Consider the following 18,362-nt stretch of genomic DNA (forward strand, 5'->3'; position numbering starts at 1 on the left):
TGCCTGGGCGTGGTGGCTCACACCTGTAATCCTAGCACTTTGGGAAGCCAAGGTGGGTGGATCACCTGAGGTCAGGGGTTCGAAACCAGCCTGGCCAACATGGTGAAACCCCTGTCTCTACTAAAAATACAAAATTAGGCCGGGCGCGGTGGCTCAAGCCTGTAATCCCAGCACTTTGGGAGGCCGAGACGGGCGGATCACGAGGTCAGGAGATCGAGACCATCCTGGCTGACACAGTGAAACCCCGTCTCTACTAAAAAATACAAAAAAACTAGCCGGGCGAGGTGGCGGGCACCTGTAGTCCCAGCTACTCGGGAGGCTGAGGCAGGAGAATGGCGTGAACCCGGGAGGCGGAGCTTGCAGTGAGCCAAGATCACGCCACTGCACTCCAGCCTGGGCGGCAGAGCGAGACTCTGTCTCAAAAAAAAAAAAAAAAAAAAAAAAATACAAAATTAGCTGGGCATGGTGGCACATGCCTGTAATCCCAGCTACTTGGAAGGCTGAGGCAGGAGAATCGCTTGAACCTGGGAGGTGGAGGTTACAGTGAGCTGAGATCCTGCAATTGCACTCCAGCCTGGGCAACAAGAGCGAAAAACTCTGTGTCAAAAAAAAGGAAGAAAGTGATCTTATTACTCAGAACTCCCAAAACTAGTATTGGGCAAGTGGCCGGACTCCCATCTAAAGTAACCACTTCAAATTTGTGGGGGGAAAGCGAGGGTTTAGAAAGGGAAAACTGTCCAGGGGCGGTGGCTCACGCCTGTAATCCCAGCACTTTGAGAGGCTGAGGTGGGTGAATCGCTCGAGCTGAGGCGTTTGAGACCAGCCTGGGCAACATGGAGAGACCCTGTCTCTACAAAAATACAAAAAAAATTAGCCGGGCGTGGCACACACATGTAGTCCCAGCTGCTTGGAGGAGGGTGAGGCAGGAGGGCCATCACTTGAGAGCAGAGATCATGCCACTGCACTCCAGCCTGGGCAACACTGTGAGGCGACATCTCAAAAAAAAAAACAACAAAAAACAGAGAGAGAGAGAAAAGTTGATAAGGAAGGTAAGGAAGGTATATGCAGGAATGTGCTGAGTAGTCTATTGTCTTATTCCTGAGGCTGTCGGCTATCTTGGGTCCCAGTCCACCTGGAACATGGGCTGGCATCATCTCAAGAATGGGAGGGTTGTTAATTAGCCGTCTTGAGGTCATCTCTGGAATTTTGCAGCTGTGTCTCCAGGCTTGGTCTGTCTGTCTCAAGATCAGCCCTGGAGCTTCTAAGAAGGCTCATGATCAGATATTAACATGCAGTTAGGTAAATGTGAAAGGAGTATAGATGGTGGAAAGGGGAGAGACCTGGAGCGTATTTCAAGGCTAAGGGAAAAGGGGCTTCTGCAATTTGTTACAAGGTTACATCTTGAAACCCAAGAGAAAGAGAAAGAAAATGTAAAAATGCGTTTTGGTGTGGGGCGCAGTAGCTCACATCCCTATAATCTCAGCTACTTGGGCGGCTGAGGCAGGAGAATCACTTGAACCTGGGAGGTGGAGGTTGCAGTGAGCTGAGATCGTGCCACTGCCCTCCAGCCTGGGCAACAGAGCGAGACTCCATCTCAAAAACAAACAAAAAAATATAAAAATAAATGCATTTTGAAGTTAAGCTGCCTAGTTACACATTCACTCACTCATTCATTCATCAAACACTGTCTGAGTACTTAGTATCTTCCAGGTCCTGGGCTTGAATGGAACCCCAGCCTGCCCTCCAGGAACTCCTGGTCAGTGGGGCTGAGAGGAAAAAACAGGCCATCCCCCTGTCGTGATCAAGTCATGATGGAGGGCAGGGAGAGGTGGGACAGAGCAGAGAGCCAGAGCCTGTGGGCTCTGAGATGGACGTGGAGGCTGATCCACTGCTGTCCCTGCATCGGGAGGGGCAGAACTGGAAGGCAAACCCAAGTTTCAGCGTCCCAACCCCGGCTGCTCCTGGCAGGGCCAGGGATTAGAACAGATTGGGACTCAGGGGCTTCTGGGGTTAGTATAGATGGGGAGTAAGGCCTGGGGTCTCCGTTCTGTGGGAGAGGTACCCCCATCAGGCAGTGGCCTGGAGGGGTGAGCACAGAGGCTGCCAGCTCTCTGCTGATCCCGCCCACCTTCTCAGTCCACATGGGCTGGGGGTGGTTATGAGGAGAGTCCAACAGTGCCCAGTGCCAGGCTGGCTCACCCTGCTGCACACCTGAAAGTCCTAGCTAGTGGCTCCCAAAGCAAGGCTGCCCGGCCCAGCAGCATCAGCATTAACTAGGTACTGTCCGAAATGCAAATTCTCAGCCGGGGTGGCTCACGCCTGTAATCCCCGCACTTTGGGAGGCTGAGGCGAGTGGATTACTTGAGGTCAGGAGTTCAAGACCAGCCTGGCCAAGATGGCGAAACCCCATCTCTACAAAAATACAAAAGATTAGCCAGCCTTAGTGGTGCATGCCTGTAATGCCACGTGCTCGGGAGGCTGAGGCAGGAGAATCTCTTGAACCCAGGAGGCGGAGGCGGAGGTAGAGATTGCAGTGAGCTGAGATCACGCCACTGCACTCCAGTCTGGGCAACAGTGTGAGACTCCCTCTCAAAAAAAAAAAAAAGAAAAGAAAAGAGAAAGAAGGCCAGGCACCGTGCCTCACTCCTGTAATCCCAGCACTTTGGGAGGCCGAGGTGGGCAGATCACCTGAGGTCAGGAGTTCAAGACCAGCTTGGCCAACATGGTGAAACCCTGTCTGTACTAAAAATACAAAACTTAGCCAGGCATGGTGGCGGACGCCTGTAATCCCAGCTACTTGGGAGGCTGAGGCAAGAGAATCCCTTGAACCCAGGAGGCAGAGGTTACAGTAAGCCAAGATTGAGCCATTACACTCTAGCCTGGGCGACAGAGCAAGACAGACTCTGTTTAAAAAAAAAAAAAAAAAGAAAGAAAAGAAATGCAAATTCTCAGGCTCCATCCCAGACCTGAACCAGAAGCCCCAGGGATGGCACCCAGCCATCTGTGTGCTAACAAGCCCTCCTGGAAGACCCTGATGCACTCCAGAGCCTAAGCCACCATTCTAGAGTTCCGAGGACCGTCTAAGAAGACAATAATGGAAGTCACATATGTGCTGGGTGCTTTGTGTCATCTCAGGTAATGCTTCCAACAGTGCATGCAGCAGGGGCCTACAAATCCTTCCGGGCTCAAGAGAGTCACAGGCTTAGCCCCGGGCTGGATCAGCATCCAACTCCAGGTCACTATGACCCCAAGGCCTGGGCTTCGGTTATCAGACAGAACCCTCTGTGCAGTAAACACCCACGCAGCAGTTAGTGGCTGCAAAAACGCTTCCTCATACCTGTTGTCATTGTTCAGTTTATCTCCCAGGGGCTCCAGCCAGGCACAGAGGCTGCACACTTTGCTGGGCTGAACAGCCAATGCGTTATAGCCAGGGCCTGCTGAGCAAACTGGAGAGAAAGGGGAGGCAGGTGGACTCGGCGCCAAGTCACACAACGTCCGGTGGGTCAGGCAATCTATCCAGAGTTCAGTTTCTTCATCTGTAGAATGGGACGATAATCCCTCCCACATAGCCAAAAGAGATAGAGGTCAGATACGAAGCAGCCACCTCCACTTTCTCCCAAAATTCCACCAAAATGGCACAAAAAAAGATGTCTTTATTTTATTTTATTGTTGAGATGGAGGCTGGCTCTCTCGCCCAGGCTGGAGTACAGTGGCACGATCTCAGCTCACTGCAACCTCCGCGTCCTTGGTTGAAGTGATTCTTCTGCCTCAGCCTCTACAGGTGCCCACCACCATGCTCAGCTAATTTTTGTATTTTAGTAGAGATGGGGTTTCACCATGTTGGTCAGGCTGGTCTTCAACTCCTGACCTCAGGTGATCCACCTGCCTTGGCCTTCTGAAGTTCTGGGATTGCAGGCATGAGCCATGACATCATTCTTTTTTTTTTTTTTTTTGGAGATGGAGTTTCATTCTTGTTGCCCAGGCTGGAGTGCAGTGGCATGATCTTGGCTCACCAAAACCTTCGCCTCCCAGGTTCAAATGATTCTTCTGCCTCAGCCTCCCGAGTAGCTGAGATTACAAGCACCCGCCATCACGCCCAGCTAATTTTTTATTTTTAGTAGAGACGGGGTTTCACCATGTTTGCCAGGCTGGTCTCAAACTCCTGACCTCAGGTGTTCCACCCCCGCAGCTTCCCAAAGTGCTGGGATTACAGGCGTGAACCACCAAGCTTGGCCTGTTATTCTTTTTTATGGCTGCATAGTATTCCACAGTGTATATGTACTACATTTTCTTTTCGTTTTTTTAGACAGAGTCTCACTCTGTCACCAGGCTGGAGTGCTGTGGTGCAATCTCAGCTCACTGTAACCTCTGCCTCCAGTGTTCAAGTGATTCTCCTGCCTCAGCCTCCTGAGTAGCTGGGACTACAGGCGCACACCACCATGCCCAGCTAATTTATGTATTTTTTAGTAGAGACGAGTTTCACCATGTTGGCCAGGATTGTCTCAATCTCTTGATTGAGATTGGGGTGCCCAGCCCCAAACAGAAGCCTAGTTCCATGTCTTTGCTATTGTAAATAGTTCTGCAATAAACACGTGTGCATGCATCTTTATAGTAGATTGATTTATATTCCTTTGGGTATATACCCAGTATATACCCAGCCTGATCTTTCTAAAACTGAAAAAAAAAAAAAAAAAAAAAAAGTCCAGGCGCGGTGGCTCACGCCTGTAATCCCAGCACTTTGGGAGGCCAAGGTGGGCAGATCACAAGGTCAGGAGTTCGAGACCAGTCTGGCTAACATGGTGAAACCCCGTCTCTACTAACAAAATACAAAAAAATTAGCTGGGCATGGTGGCGTGCACCTGTAATCCCAGCTACTTGGGAGGCTGAGGCAGGAGAATTGCTTGAACCAGGAAGTTGAAGGTTGCAGTGAGCCGAGATAGCACCACTGCACTCCATCCTGGCAACAGAGTAAGATTCAGTCTCAAAAAAAAAAAAAAAATTCAAGCAGACCATGACTCTGGGCACCAGCATATCCTTTGTGGGCTGGACTAGGGTTCGGCTTTGGAAGGAGGCTAGGGTGGGATGGGGGCCAGGCCACCTATGCAGGAGACCACCCGGGAAATATAAGGCAAGGAGAGAGGGGGCTGGCAAAGGGCCAGGGCTCCAGCATGGGAGGGGTGAGTTGAGAGGAGTCCTCAACCAGTCAGAGAGGCAGGAGGCCAAGGACACAGAATTTGTGACCAACTGTCAAATACACAAGCAGTTCAGAGGGACAGCCTCTGAACCACCATTGCGTTTGCTGATGGAGTTGTTGCTATCAAGAGATCTCAGGCCAGGCGTGGTGGCTCAAGCCTGTAATCCTAGCACTGTGTGAGGCTGAAGCAGGAGAATCACTTGAGGCCGGGGATTTGAGACCAGCTTGGGCAATATAGTGAAACCCCATCTCTGGAAATTAAAAAAAAAGACAGGCGTGATGGTGCACACCCATAGTCCCAGCTACTCGGGAGGCTGAGGTGGGAGGATCACTTAAGCCCAGGAGTGCAAGGCTGCAGTGATCTGCGATCATGTCACTGTACTCCAGCCTGGGCTGGAGTGAGATCTTGTCTCAAAAAAACAAGAGTATAATTTCCTTTTTACCAAGAAAATGTATCCACTTATTTGTGTCATAAACAACAACTGCTGGGCACAGTGGTTCATGCCTGTAGTCCCATCTACTCAGGAGACTGAGGCAGGAATTCCTTGAGGGCAGGAGTTTGAGAGCAGCCTGGACAACAAACAAACAAACAAAAACCTTCTGAACCATACAAGGCAAAGAACAAAACAAACTAATAACCACAACAAAAACACCAATAAACCAACAATAACCTTTTTTTTTTTTTTTTTTTTGAGATAGAGTCTTGCTCTGTTGCCCAGGCTGGAGTGCAGTGGTGTAAAATCATGAATCACGGCAGCCTTGACCTCTAGAGCTCAAACAATCCTCCTACCTCAGCCTCCCAAGCATCTGGGACTACAGGGGTATGCCACCAGGCCTGGCTAATTTTTAAAATTTTTTTTTAGAGACAGGGTCTCATCATGTTGCCCAGGCTGGTCTCGAACTCCTGACCTCAAGTGATCCTCCGACCTTAGCCTCCCAAAGTCTCGAGATTATTAGCGTGAGCCACCGTACCCAGCTGGGCTCTTCTATTGCAAAAGCAAAACTTTGAAATCCAATTTCTTGAGTATTCCAACCTTGATTACAAACTTAATTAACTAAACTCCTACACATGATCTAAACTGCAGTGACAGATTTTGTATAGCTGACTTCTATTACAATACTGTTACACTTAACACTCTTCTGAAACATCAAGGTCCAGGGGTCATTCAGTGCTTCCTCACTTTTTTTTCTTTTCTTTTTTTTTGAGATGGAGTCTTGCTCTGTTGCCCAGGCTGGAGTGCAGTGGCGCGATCTTGGTTCACTACAATCTGCGCCTCCCAAGTTCAAGCGATTCTTCTGCCTCAGCCTCCCGAGTAGCTGGGATTACAGGTGCCTGACACCACACCCAGCTAATTTTTGTATTTTTAGTAGAGACAGGGTTTCACCATGTTGGTCAAACTGGTCTCGAACTCCTGACCTCGTGATCTGCCAGCCTCGGCCTCCCAAAGTGCTAGGATTACAGGCGTGAGCTGCCACACCCAGCCAGTGCTTTCTCATTTCTATCCTTGCTTTTATCTTCTTAGGGATATTTTGATTTCTCACTAGGGCTTTGGTGATGGGAGTTTATTTATTTATTTATTTATTTATTTATTTTTTAATTTTTTTTATTTTATTTTTTTTTTTTGAGACGGAGTCTCACGCTGTTGCCCAGGCTGGAGTGCAGTGGCGCGATCTCGGCTCACTGCAAACTCCGCCTCCCGGGTTCCCGCCATTCTCCTGCCTCAGCCTCCTGAGTAGCTGGGACTACAGGCGCCCGCCACCGCGCCGGGCTAATTTTTTGTATTTTTAGTAGAGACGGGGTTTCACTGTGGTCTCGATCTCCTGACCTTGTGATCCGCCCGCCTCGGCCTCCCAAAGTGCTGGGATTACAGGCTTGAGCCACCGCGCCCGGCCAATTTATTTATTTATTTATTGGATAAAGGGTCTTGCTTTGTCACTCAAGCTGGAATGCAATGGCTAACAGCTCACTGTAGCCTCAACCTCCTGGGCTGAGGCAATCCTCCCATCTCAACCTCCCAAGAAGCTGGAACTACAGGCACACACCACGACACCTAGCTAAAATTTTTATATTTTGTAGAGGCAGGGGTCTTGCTATGTTGCCCAGGCTGGTCTTGAACTCTTGGGCTCGAGCGATCCTCCTGCCTCAGCTTTCCAAAGTGCTAGAGTTACAGGGTGAGCTACCCTGCCCGACCCGTGATGGGATTTTGGTATGTTCCCATGTTTGGAATAATTTTCCAAGACAAGCTGAGATCACTGGATCTGGATGTTTGACCGTGGGTCCTTGGCTGGAACATAGGGCTTGACTGCCTCTGCTGGGATTGCACTTGCCTATTTAATTGTTTTGGACATTCTCTGTTGAATCCTCCTCGTCCTTGACAACTAGGGGTGGCCCCTGTCCTGAATACCCGGCAGAGCCTCGTCTGCCTGGTAGTTCTGTGCAGCTACCAGTGCCCATGAGTCTGTGCTTGCTTTCCTTGGTGCAGTTTCTGCCTCTCCAGGGCTCCAGTCCAGAGCTCTGTGTTTATTCTTTTCTAATTACACAGAGAGAAAGCAAACAGATCTCTTTACTGTTTTGTTTTTTTGTTTGTTTTGCTTTCTTTTGTCGTTTTGTTTTTGAGATGGAGTTTCGCTCTTGTCGCCCAGGCTGGAGTGTAATGGCGTGATCTAGGCTCACTGCAACCTCTGCCTCCTGGGTTCAAGCGATTCTCCTGCCTCCTTGGGATTATAAACTTGAGCCTCCTGAGTAGCTGGGATTACAAGCATGCACCACCACGCCTGGTTAATTTTCAGTAGAGACGGGGTTTCCGCATGTTAGTCAGGCTGGTCTCGAACTCCCGACCTCAGGCGATCCGCCCGCCTCAGCCTCCCAAAGTGCTAATATTACAGGCGTGAGCCACCGCGCCCAGCCTAGTATGTTGACAATAATAAAAGAAACAAAATGCACAGACTAACACACCCCCACATATTAAGCTCAATAAAAATTCAAGTCATATGACAATCATCTTTCTTTTTTTTTTTTTTGAGACGGAGTCTCACTCTGTCACCCAGGCTGGAGTGCAGTGACACCATCTCAGCTCATTGCATGCTCTGCCTCCTGGGTTCCCACCATTCTCTTGCCTCAGCCTCCCGAGTAGCTGGAACCACAGGCACCCGCCACCATGCCCGGCTAATTTTTTTTGTATTTTTAGTAGAGATGGGGTTTCACCATGTTAGCTGGGATGGTCTTGATCTCCTGACCTTGTGATCCACCCATCTCGGCCTCCCAAAGTGCTGGGATTACAGGCGTGAGCCACCACACCTGGCCTAATTTTTTTTTTTTTTTAATGCTCCAAGGGATCCTGGTTTCCTTTAGTGGATAAGGGTCTTAGAGACTTATATCTGGGTACCAAGGTGCCCATGAGACTGGGGGTGGGCAAGGAGCTGTTGTGGCTTTCAGGCAACTCTTTGTCAAAAACAAAGCCGGAGGCCAGGCACAGTGGCTGACATCTGTAATCCTAGCATTTTGGGAGGCCAAGGTGGGTGGATTGCCTGAGCTCAGGAGTTCGAGACCAACCTGGGCAACATGGTGAAACCTTGTCTCTACTAAAAATACAAAAAATTAGCCAGGCGTGGTGGTGCATGCCTGTAATCATAGCTACTCGGGAGGCTGAGGCAGGAGAATCACTTGAACCCAGGAGGCAGAGGTTGCAGTGAGCCAAGATTACACCACTGCACTGCAGCCTGGGCGACAGAGCGAGACTCTGTCTCAAAAAAAAAAAGAAAAGAAAAGAAAAGAAAAAACATGGCCAGGTGTGGTGGCTCACGACTGTAATCCCAGCACTTTGGGAGGCCGAGGCGGGTGGATCACCTGAGGTCAGAAGTTCAAGACCAGCCTGGCCAACATAGTGAAACTCAGTCTCAACTAAAAATACAAAAAAATTAGCTGGGTGTGGTGGCGGACGCCTGTAATCCCAGCTACTTCGGGAGACTGAGGCAGGAGAATCCCTTGAACCTAGGAGCAGAGGTTGCAGTGAGCCAAGATGATGCCATTGCACTCCAGCCTGGGTGACAAGAGTGAAACTCTGTCTTAAAAAAAAAAAAAAAACACAAAAAAAAAACCCAAAGCTGGAAATACCTCATATACTTTTAAGGTCATAAATTGACAGTAAATTCCTTCAGTCTGTGGTTTTGTTTACGGACATTAATAACATTGTTATTGTTAATTCTATATTGACACAGGCAAGCCACAGCAGTTACTGTGACACTGGCTGGCTCTGCAGGGGATGAAGAAGGCAGGGAAGGAAGGGTCCGAAACAGCGAGTGGAGGTGATTCGTTTGAGAAATCTGGCTGACAGGAGAGCGCTGGCAGTCACAGCATGCAGGGAGGAGTGTTTGCTTTACTTTTTGTTTTCTTGTCCTTTTCTTGGGATGGGAGGGGCTCAACCTTGCCCATGGGTGGAGTGAAAGTGCCAGTAACCCATAAGGGTGCATCAATCAAAATTCCTGCTTGTACAAAGGAAAGTAAGAAGCTGGGCGTGTAATCCCCACACTTTGGGAGGCCAAGAAGGGCGGATCACCTAAGGTCCAGAGTTGGAGACATGGTGAAACCCTGTCTCTATTAAAAATACAAAAACTAGCTGGATATGGTGGTGTGTGCCTTTAGTCCCAGCTACTAGGGAGGCTGAGGCTCGAGAATCTCTTGAACCCAGGAGGCTGAGGTTTCAGTGAGCCAAGATCACGCTACTACATTCCAGCCTGGGCTACAGAGGGAGCCTGAGTGAACAACAACAAAAAAAAAAATAGTGAAAGAATCCAGCTCATCTGGTTAAACCAAACCATGTAACAGGAAGGCCCATGTGGGGGTGGAAACAGGGAGATCACCAGGTCAGGCCCAGCTGGACATGGCTCCAGGGATGCCTTGACTCAGTTCTGTGTGTATAACCAGCTCCATTCATGGGGGACTGGGCTCTGTTCTGAGATGGGCCCTCCCCTTATGTGGCAATGAAATATCACTGAGTCCAGAAAAAGACCTAGAAGCCATCCAGAAGAGGACACACCTCTATCCCAGACTTCTGTCATTAAGACCATGTGGGTTACATCATCTCTGGACCAGTCTCTGGCTGGGTGTCGTGAACGGTCCATGGTCAGAGATAACCAGTCCCATGTTTGTGTCTTTCCACAATGTCAGGATTTTAGCGGATTTTTTGTGTTTCGATCACAAAAGCCATGAGCTCCATGGCGTTCCCAAGGAGGCGTTCTCATTGATTCCCATTTACTCGGTAGTCAGTGCCACAGGCACACAGGCTTAAGCCACTCCACAAGTCAGTCAATACTACAAACCATACAGAGTAGTGTCCTTAGTCTATATATAAATGCTACAGATTAAACATTCCACAACAAAGTCACACTTAACATCAAGAGGAAAGAGAGGCTGGGCGTGGTGGCTCACATCTGTAATCCCAGCACTTTGGGAGACTGAGGTGGGCAGACTGCCTGAGTTCAGGAGTTTGAGACCAGCCTGGCCAACATGATGAAACCCATCTCTACTAAAAATACCAAAAAAAAAAAAAAAAAAAAAAAAAAAAAAAAACGCCAGGCATGGTGACAAGTGCCTGTAATCCCAGCTACTCGGGAGACTGAGGCACTAGAATCACTTGAGCCTGGGAGGCAGAGCTTGCAGCAGTGACAACAGAGCAAGACCCTGTCTCAAAAAACAAAACAAAAACCCAGGTGGAACTCCTCAGGAAGTATTTAGTGTGCTGTTACCAGACAGTTGGCAGAGAGAAGAAAGAAAGACCCCTGTCCACCAGAAAGTTGGAGTTAGAGGCCAGAGAGGGGGTGACCAATGAGAGCAGTCACAGAGGGGACGACAGGAGACGGGCCCTGTGCCTTGCCTTTGCCTGGGCTGTTCCTTCTGCCAGGAGAACCATATGGAGTAATTCACAGAACTTCCCCTCCCCCGTAAGTAATGGTCTAGATGTTGACATCCTGCCTTTCTTCTCTAGGGCCCAGGAAATGCCTGTTGAAATAAATTGCATTTGCTGGAAAGCCACCACGAACCATGCAAATTGTCAGACTGTTCTTTCCCTTGTGGGTATGAAATCTGCTTTGGAGCACGGGCCCAGTGGGGCTGCAGCGAGCGCACCACCTTCCAGGACCACTCTCCAGATGACTAAGAGCTGTGGACTGAGACCTAGTCACTGAGGGCCCTGAGGCAAACCTGTGCCTGGCTCCCTAAGCCCCAGGTCCTCCTGGGTAAGGGGTGCCCCTGGAAAGCAAGTGGTGGGAGTTCACCCCACCAGTAACTATGCCAGTGCTTTATCTGTCCTTTATTGCAGGTAGACCAAAGTGGCCACAGGCTTTCTACTCAAGGTTCACAACCAGATGACCAGCTCCAGTTTACTGATGGGAGAGAAACCCACTGGTTTAGAGAGTTTAAGAATTTCAGCCTAGAAGCTGGGCAACGTGGCTCACACCTGTAATCCCAGCACTTTGGGAGGTCAAAGCGGGAGGATCATTAGTGGTCAGGAGACAAAGACCAGCCTGGGCAACATAGGGAGCACCTATCACTTCAAAAAACATTTTTAAAGAAAAGGCCAGGTGTGGTAGCTCACGTCTGTAATCCCAGCACTTTGGGAGGCCGAGGCGGGTGGATCACCTGAGGTCAGGAGTTCAAGACCAGCCTGACCAACCTGGTGAAACCCTGTCTCTACTAAAAATACAAAAAAATTAGCCGGGTGTGGTGGCGGGCGCCTGTAATCCCAGCTACTCAGGAGGCTGAGGCAGGAGAACCACTTGAACCCAAGAGGCGGAGGTTGCAGTGAGCCGAGATTGCGCCACTGCACTCCAGCCTGGGTGACAAGAGCAAAACTCCATCTCAAAAAAAAAAAAGAGCCAGGCATGGTGGTACACACCTGTGGTCCCAGCTACCGAGGAGGCTGAGGCAGGAGGATCACTTGTGCCTGAAAGGACAAGGCTGCAGAGTTGTAATCACATCACTGCACTCCATCCTGGGCAACAGAGTGAGACACTGTCTCTAAATAGTAATAATGAATCCCAGCCTGGGTAAGACTCTGCCTCAAAAAAAAAAAAAAAAAAAAAAAAGAAAGAAAGAAAAAAAAAATTTGGCCACACTCACCCTGCTAAGACAGGCAGATTCAACCCCAGGCAGATCACTCTCTTTCACAAGCATCCCAGGGCTGTCCATCTCTGACCAGAAAGCCAGCCATGAGCCATGCCTTCCTGTCCTCTCAGAGCCTGTGTGCTCGACCTTAGGAGGAAAGGGACCTGCCAGGGTGCTCGGAGGGAGGGAAGAGGGGAGCACTGGGCTCAGAGGCAGAAGGGGTGCTCCAGGGGCCAGGCTGTGCTTCCAGGGCAGGGTTTCACAGATGAGTAAACTAAGGCCACGGCAGGTCAGACACGTAGGCTCTTTTGTCCCCTGCTTCGTCCTCCATGCCCTGGCCTCTGAAGCTCTCCCAACAGTCGGGACAGGTCAGACCAGAAAATAATTGGCCTCGGCTGGGCGCGGTGGCTTAAACCTATAATCCCAGCACTTTGGGAGGCCAAGGTGAGCAGATCACAAGGTCAGGAGATCAAGACCATCCTGGCTAACACAGTGAAACCCTGTCTTTACTAAAAGTACAAAAAAATTAGCCAGGCGTGGTGGCGTGCACCTGTAGTCCCAGCTACTCGGAGACTGAGGCAGGAGAATAGCGTGAACCCGGGAGGCGGAGTTTGCAGTGAGCTGAGATCATGCCACTGCACTCCAGCCTGGGTGACAGAGCAAGACTCCATCTCAGAAAAAAAAAAAAGAAAATAATTTGGCCTCGAAGGCTGCTGGGGCTTTGGGGGTCAGGCAAATTTGAATTCCAACCTCTGCTTGTCTTTTTCTTTCTTACTTTTTTTGGAGATAGGATCTTTCTATGTTGCCCAGGCTGGTCTTGAACTCCTGGGTTCAAACGATCCTACTGCCTCAACCTCTGTGAGCTTAGGTTAATTTCCATCTCGGGCTCAGTTTTCTTTTTTTTTTTGAGACGGGGTCTCACCCTCACCTAGGCTGGAGTACAGTGGCATGATCTCGGATCACTGCAACCTCCGCCTTCCAGGTCCAAGCAATTCCCCTGCCTCAGCCTCCCGAGTAGCTGGGATGACAGGTAGGTGCCACCACATCTGGCTAATTTTTGTAGTTTTAGTAGAGATGGGGTTTCACCATGTTGGCCAGGCTGGTCTTGAACACCCAAGTTTAGGTGATCCACCTGCCTCGGCCACCCAGGTGCTGGGATTACAGGCTTAAGCCCCTGAACCCAACCAATGGCCCCCATTTTTTTGTTTGTTTGTTTGTTTATTCTGAGATGAAGTCTCGCTCTGTCGCCAGGCTAGAATGCAGTGGCACGATCTCGGCTCACTACAACATCTACCTCCCGGGTTCACGTGATTTTCCTGCCTCAGCCTCCCGAGGAGCTGGGACTACAGGCGCCCTCCACTGCGCCCGGCTAATTTTTGTATTTTAGTAGAGATGGGTTTCACCGTGTTGGCCAGGATGGTCTCGATACCCTGACCTCATGATCCGCCCGCCTCGGCCTCCCAAAGTGTTGGGATTAGAGGCGTGAGCCATGGCGCCTGGCCCAGCCTCCGTTTTTTTCATTTGTAAAATGGGGATGATAACAGTGTGACCTCAGAGGGTTGTGAGATTAACAAACTGCAAGGAGGCCGTTTCCCCAGGCATAGCCAGGAAGAGCTTGTGGGTCTGGGCACAACAGCAGTGGTGGCTGTTGTAAGAAAGCCATTCCTTTCTCAATTCTCTTTTAATCCCTTTGCTTAAGTCCAGGGGCGAGTCTCTGCTGGGTGCTGGCCTGTCTTGAATACCTCTCTACACCTTTTGAATCTTTTAACAAGGAGAGGGCAGGAGGAGCTCAGCTCTTAGAGGGGCAACAGGACGTACCCAGGTTTTATAACATTGTTTTAGTGTTACTTTTACTGTTGCCTTCTTGTCTCTGAGATACTCGTGTTCCATTTAGGGTGGCAATACAAAGTTTCTCTGAAAAATACATTTGTGATCATGGAAAAGCCAACATAAAGCAAAAGCATTAAAAGTATTACAAGTGGGCCAGACTGGGTGGCTCACACCTGTAATCCCCACACTGTGGGAGGCTGAGGCGAGTAGATCACTTGAGATCAGAAGTTCGAGACCATCCTGGCCAACATGGTGAAACACTGTCTCTACTAAAAATACAAAAATTCGCCAGGCATGGTTGTGCACGCATGTAGTCCCAGCTACTCAGGAGGGTGAGGCAGGAGAATCGCTTGAAACCAGGAGACAGAGGTTGCAGTGAGTCAAGATGGTGTCACTGCACTCCAGCCTGGGCAACACAGCGAGTCTCAAAAAAAAAAAAAAAAAAAAAAAAAGTATTGCTAGTGCAGAAAGGGTCCACATTCATTCATTCCTTTTTTTTGTTTGTTTTGTTTTGAGACAGAGTCTGGCTCTTGTCACCCAGGCTGGAGTGCATGATCTAGGCTCACTGCAACCTCTGCCTCCTGGGTTCAAGTGAGCATGTCCTGCTGATTTTTGTATTTTGTAGAGAAGGAGTTTCACCATGTTGGCCAGGCTGGTCTTAAACTTCTGACCTCAGGTGATCCACTTGCCTTGGCCTCCCAAAGTGCTGGGATTACAGGCCTGAGTGCTTGCCTGGCCTCTCCTTTCCATTTTCAGATGGGAGAAGTAACAGCCTGTGATGGAAACGACCCGGGGAGAGTGGAGAGAGGGCAGAGTTTTGGGATCAGTGTTGGCTTGAAGGGTCGGGTCGGGATCTTGTGAAGGGGGTGGTCGTGGCCAGGAGCTGGATGGGTTCAGCCCGGTCCCAGGAGGGAAGGGAATGGGTGCTACCTCAGCAGGTGGGTGGGGGAGCTGGTGGGAATTTTCTACTGATTCCTTCATTCGAAGTGTATTTATTAGGCACCCACTAAGTGCCAGGCTCTTTCTCAGGGCTAGGATAGAGGTTCCATTTTCTCAGTGGCTTAGGCACCGGATCATCAGCGGAGTGAGAGGATGGGCGTCAGCACTCAAGAGGTCACCCAGTGGTTTCATTTTTTGCAGTCTTTGTTGTCCCAGAGGAATAAGAACTAAAATCACTAGGATTGTGACATGCTGGAAATACGGCATCTTCCAAAGATGATAATATACAGTTTTGTGATACACAAATTGTGTGTGATACATTCCAATTCCTCACATTGAATAAATTACCAATAGCAATATGCTGTGAAGATGGGCGAGATGAGAGTGAAGAGGAGAAGGTATAGAGAAAGGATGGGGCGGCGTTAAGGATACAGCAAATAACTGGAATTCCGCAAACACTGGGGTGATGCAGGCACGCCCTTAGCACGGTCCCGGCAGGGGGCGGTGGGGTCAGGCCGACCCGGGTCCCAGGGGTGACAGCGTCCTTTCCCCACTGCAGGACATCGAGGTACTCAACCCTCTGAACCTCAGTTTTCTCATCAGTTACATGGGGAAAACAGGATGGTAACCCGTAATACTGGCGGCGCGGAGGCCGGGGAGCGATCCCTACCTGTTGGCCCGCGGGCTGGGGACGGTCCGCACCCGCTCCAGGGAGGAGCGAGGGTGCGCGGGCCGGGTCGCCGGGACCCAGCAGGGGTTCTGGGGATCGGGACCCGCAGGGCAGGGCGAGACGGGCGGGACGGGCGGGACGGGCGGGGCGGGGCGGCGCTGACCCCGCCCCGGGCCGGAGGGGCGGTGCTGCCTCCCGCCGGGCCCCGGGCATTGCCCTCCGGCGGCCGAGCCGCCCGCCCGCCGGCGCCCCGCTGTCCGCTGCCAGCTGCCGCGGGAGCCAGAGGTACTAGGGGCCGCGCCGAGGGTGCGGGGGGCGGGGGCTCCATGCAGATCCTGCGGCTCCCTGTGGGGAGGGGGCGCCTCGGGAAGGCAGGGGCTGGGGGGACCGCGAGGGGCGGAGGTGCTGGGCCGCCGCCCTAGCCCGGGCCACCTGTTCTGGAGGCGACATTTGTGCGCGCACGAACCCCGCGCGGCGGTGCCGGCCACCGCCTCCACCCCAACTGCGCCCCGAAGTGGAGGGCAGCGGCTGGACCCGGAGCCCCGGCCCTCGCGGGCAGGACGCTCCTGGCTCCGGAACCCTCGAGGGCAGCCCCGCCCGGTTGGGTCCCGGGGCTGGAGAGGGGGCGTCGGGGAGAAGTCAGGTTCGAGGCAGGCTCTGCCCGGCCACCTTGGGCGAGTCGTGCCCCTCCGTCCGAGGGAGGCCTGGGCGCCGGGCTGTGCTCGCCCCGGAGCGGATGCGACTGGGGACGGGGATGGAGAGCGTCCGGCAGGAGGGGGCTTTGCCGGGCTGGAGGCGTCGGCGCCGGCCTTGGGGAGGGTGAGGATTTGAACCTGCCCAGAAGCTGGAAGGGCCCTCCCCATGCGGGAAACGGCCTGGGTACAAGCTGGGCACAGAGCGAGCCGGTTGGAGTCGCCCGGCCTCCGCGCTCGCCTGGGATCCACAGGCGCCCCTCCCTCCTCTCCAGCTGGGGAAAATTGAGGGCTGAGCGGGAGCGGAACTGGGCTTGGGAGAGGCTCTGCTGGGGCACCTGGTTCCAGCGCCCATCCCATTTCACTGCCAGGGCCCTTCCCTCAGTTTCATCACCTGTCATCCGGGGGGATAAGTTCCCACCGCCTGGATAGTCTCGGCTGAGCCTCTGGCCCTGAGTGGGTTAAAGCGCCATCTCCCCTGCACCCACCTTTCCCTTACGACACCCTCTCTGCGGCTTCCTCCGCTCCGCCAATGTCGAGTGATTGACTGTTCCGCGAAGGCCCCTTGGGGTCACTTACCCTGCATTCAGCAAATAATCCCGAGCACCTGGTGTGTCTCAGGCCAGGTCTGGCCTTCCTGTTCCGCCACCAGCTGCTCAAAGACTACCCCTATGTCACCTCCTCCCAAAGAATGGGGGGGAGCCACCTTGCCCAGAGTCCCATAGCAGAGTGCCGATGGAGCCAGGCCTCCCTCAAGATTTCCCACAACCCTCTCCAGCCTCAAACCTTCTCCAGGACCCGAAACCCCTCAAAAGGGGGTCCCCAAATCAAAGGAATACAAAGGAAAACAAAATATAAAGGTAAAGAAAGGGAGAGGAGAGATGGAATCCTCTCTGTCATTAGTTTTTTGTTTGTTTTTTTAGGGTCTCCCTCTGTCACCCATGCTGGAGTGTTGTGGCAACTCATTGCAGCCTCAAACTGCTAGGCTCAAGCAATCCTCCCACGCCAGCTTGCTGAGCTGAGACTGGGGGCACACACCACTACACCCAATGTTGTCATTAGTTTGTCTCTCAAACATTTTTCTAATGCCTTGGGTGCCTGTCGTTTCGTGTCTGATAGGACAGCTCAGTATTAGAGGATAAACTCCGAAATGGACAGCCATCTAAAAAATATGTTTTGTTTCCTTCTACTAATTGAAGCCCTCTAGCTGCTAGTTTAATGGGTCCATTAATTTCCAGTTCATGTGATGGGCCCTGGGACCCCAGTGTGGGGCAGGGTTGACAGAATCTCTGCAGGTGGTTTGTGTGGAACACAGGAGGTTGTGAACGACCACATCAGCCCCAGCTAGCAACTCCCAAGCCCACCTGGCCATGGGGCCACTGGGTTCAGACCTCCAAGGATGCAGTTCAGCTGGGGATGCAGGTCCCTGAACGTGGTGGCAGGTGGACGGCTCCACCACCAAGCTGGCCATCTGAGTTCTGAAGTGTACCTCCTCTCACTCTTCCCAGCTGCCTCCTTCTTTGGGGACTTCCAAGGTGTGCTCACAAACTCCTGTTGATCACCCTGCATTTTCATCGGCTCACCGCATCCTTCCCTCCAGATTGGAAGCTCCTGGAGGGAAGGAGCCTTGTCCAGATCCCAGAGCCCAGTGCCAGGCCTGGCACCTAGCAGGTGCTTGCTGAATATCGTTTGAATGAATTAACCGAAAGAAGTAGGAAAAATCATTCCTGTTTGCATACTTGTAGATAACTATTGTTAACATTTGCCTTTTTTTGCCAGACCTTTAAAAACACGTTTTCCCAGTCGGGCGCGGTGGCTCATGCCTGTAATCCCAGCACTTTGGGAGGCTGAGGCGGGTGGATCACTTGAAGTCAGGAGTTCGAGACCAGCCTGGCCAATGTGGTGAAACCCCGTCTCCACTAAAAAAAAATACAA

At 51.5% G+C, this 18,362-nt stretch overlaps 4 protein-coding genes across 23 annotated transcripts in view; 2 read left to right on the plus strand and 2 right to left on the minus strand.

Annotated features, from left to right (window-relative positions):
* The window catches only part of MPPED1 (metallophosphoesterase domain containing 1), an 822,621-nt gene that overhangs the window by 783,554 nt on the left and 20,705 nt on the right, over positions 1 to 18,362 (minus strand). The gene's annotated exons all lie outside the window — the stretch shown is intronic.
* TSPO (translocator protein) overlaps positions 1 to 18,362 on the minus strand; it is a 677,237-nt gene that overhangs the window by 433,227 nt on the left and 225,648 nt on the right. The window lies entirely within an intron of this gene.
* LOC126963616 (NADH-cytochrome b5 reductase 3) overlaps positions 1 to 18,362 on the plus strand; it is a 414,164-nt gene that overhangs the window by 290,296 nt on the left and 105,506 nt on the right. Inside the window, exon 1 of one of the 17 annotated variants that reach the window (XM_050805957.1) lies at positions 5,403 to 5,406. The exons of 12 other annotated variants lie outside the window; for them this stretch is intronic. The gene's annotated coding sequence lies outside the window, so the exon portion shown is untranslated. Of the gene's footprint in view, positions 1 to 5,402; positions 5,407 to 15,719; positions 15,724 to 16,045; positions 16,051 to 16,116; positions 16,122 to 17,120; positions 17,128 to 18,362 lie in introns of those variants that run through there. 4 more of the 17 variants (XM_050805958.1, XM_050805953.1, XM_050805967.1 and 1 more) reach the window with 4 other exon arrangements.
* Positions 15,902 to 18,362, plus strand: part of A4GALT (alpha 1,4-galactosyltransferase (P blood group)) — a 29,148-nt gene continuing 26,687 nt past the window's right edge. For all 3 annotated transcript variants that reach the window (XM_050805998.1, XM_050806000.1, XM_050805999.1), the window contains exon 1: positions 15,902 to 16,020. The gene's annotated coding sequence lies outside the window, so the exon portion shown is untranslated. The remainder of the gene's footprint in view (positions 16,021 to 18,362) is intronic.

Source organism: Macaca thibetana, chromosome 10 (genome assembly GCF_024542745.1).
Source record: "Macaca thibetana thibetana isolate TM-01 chromosome 10, ASM2454274v1, whole genome shotgun sequence".
NCBI classification, from domain to species: Eukaryota; Metazoa; Chordata; class Mammalia; order Primates; family Cercopithecidae; genus Macaca; species Macaca thibetana.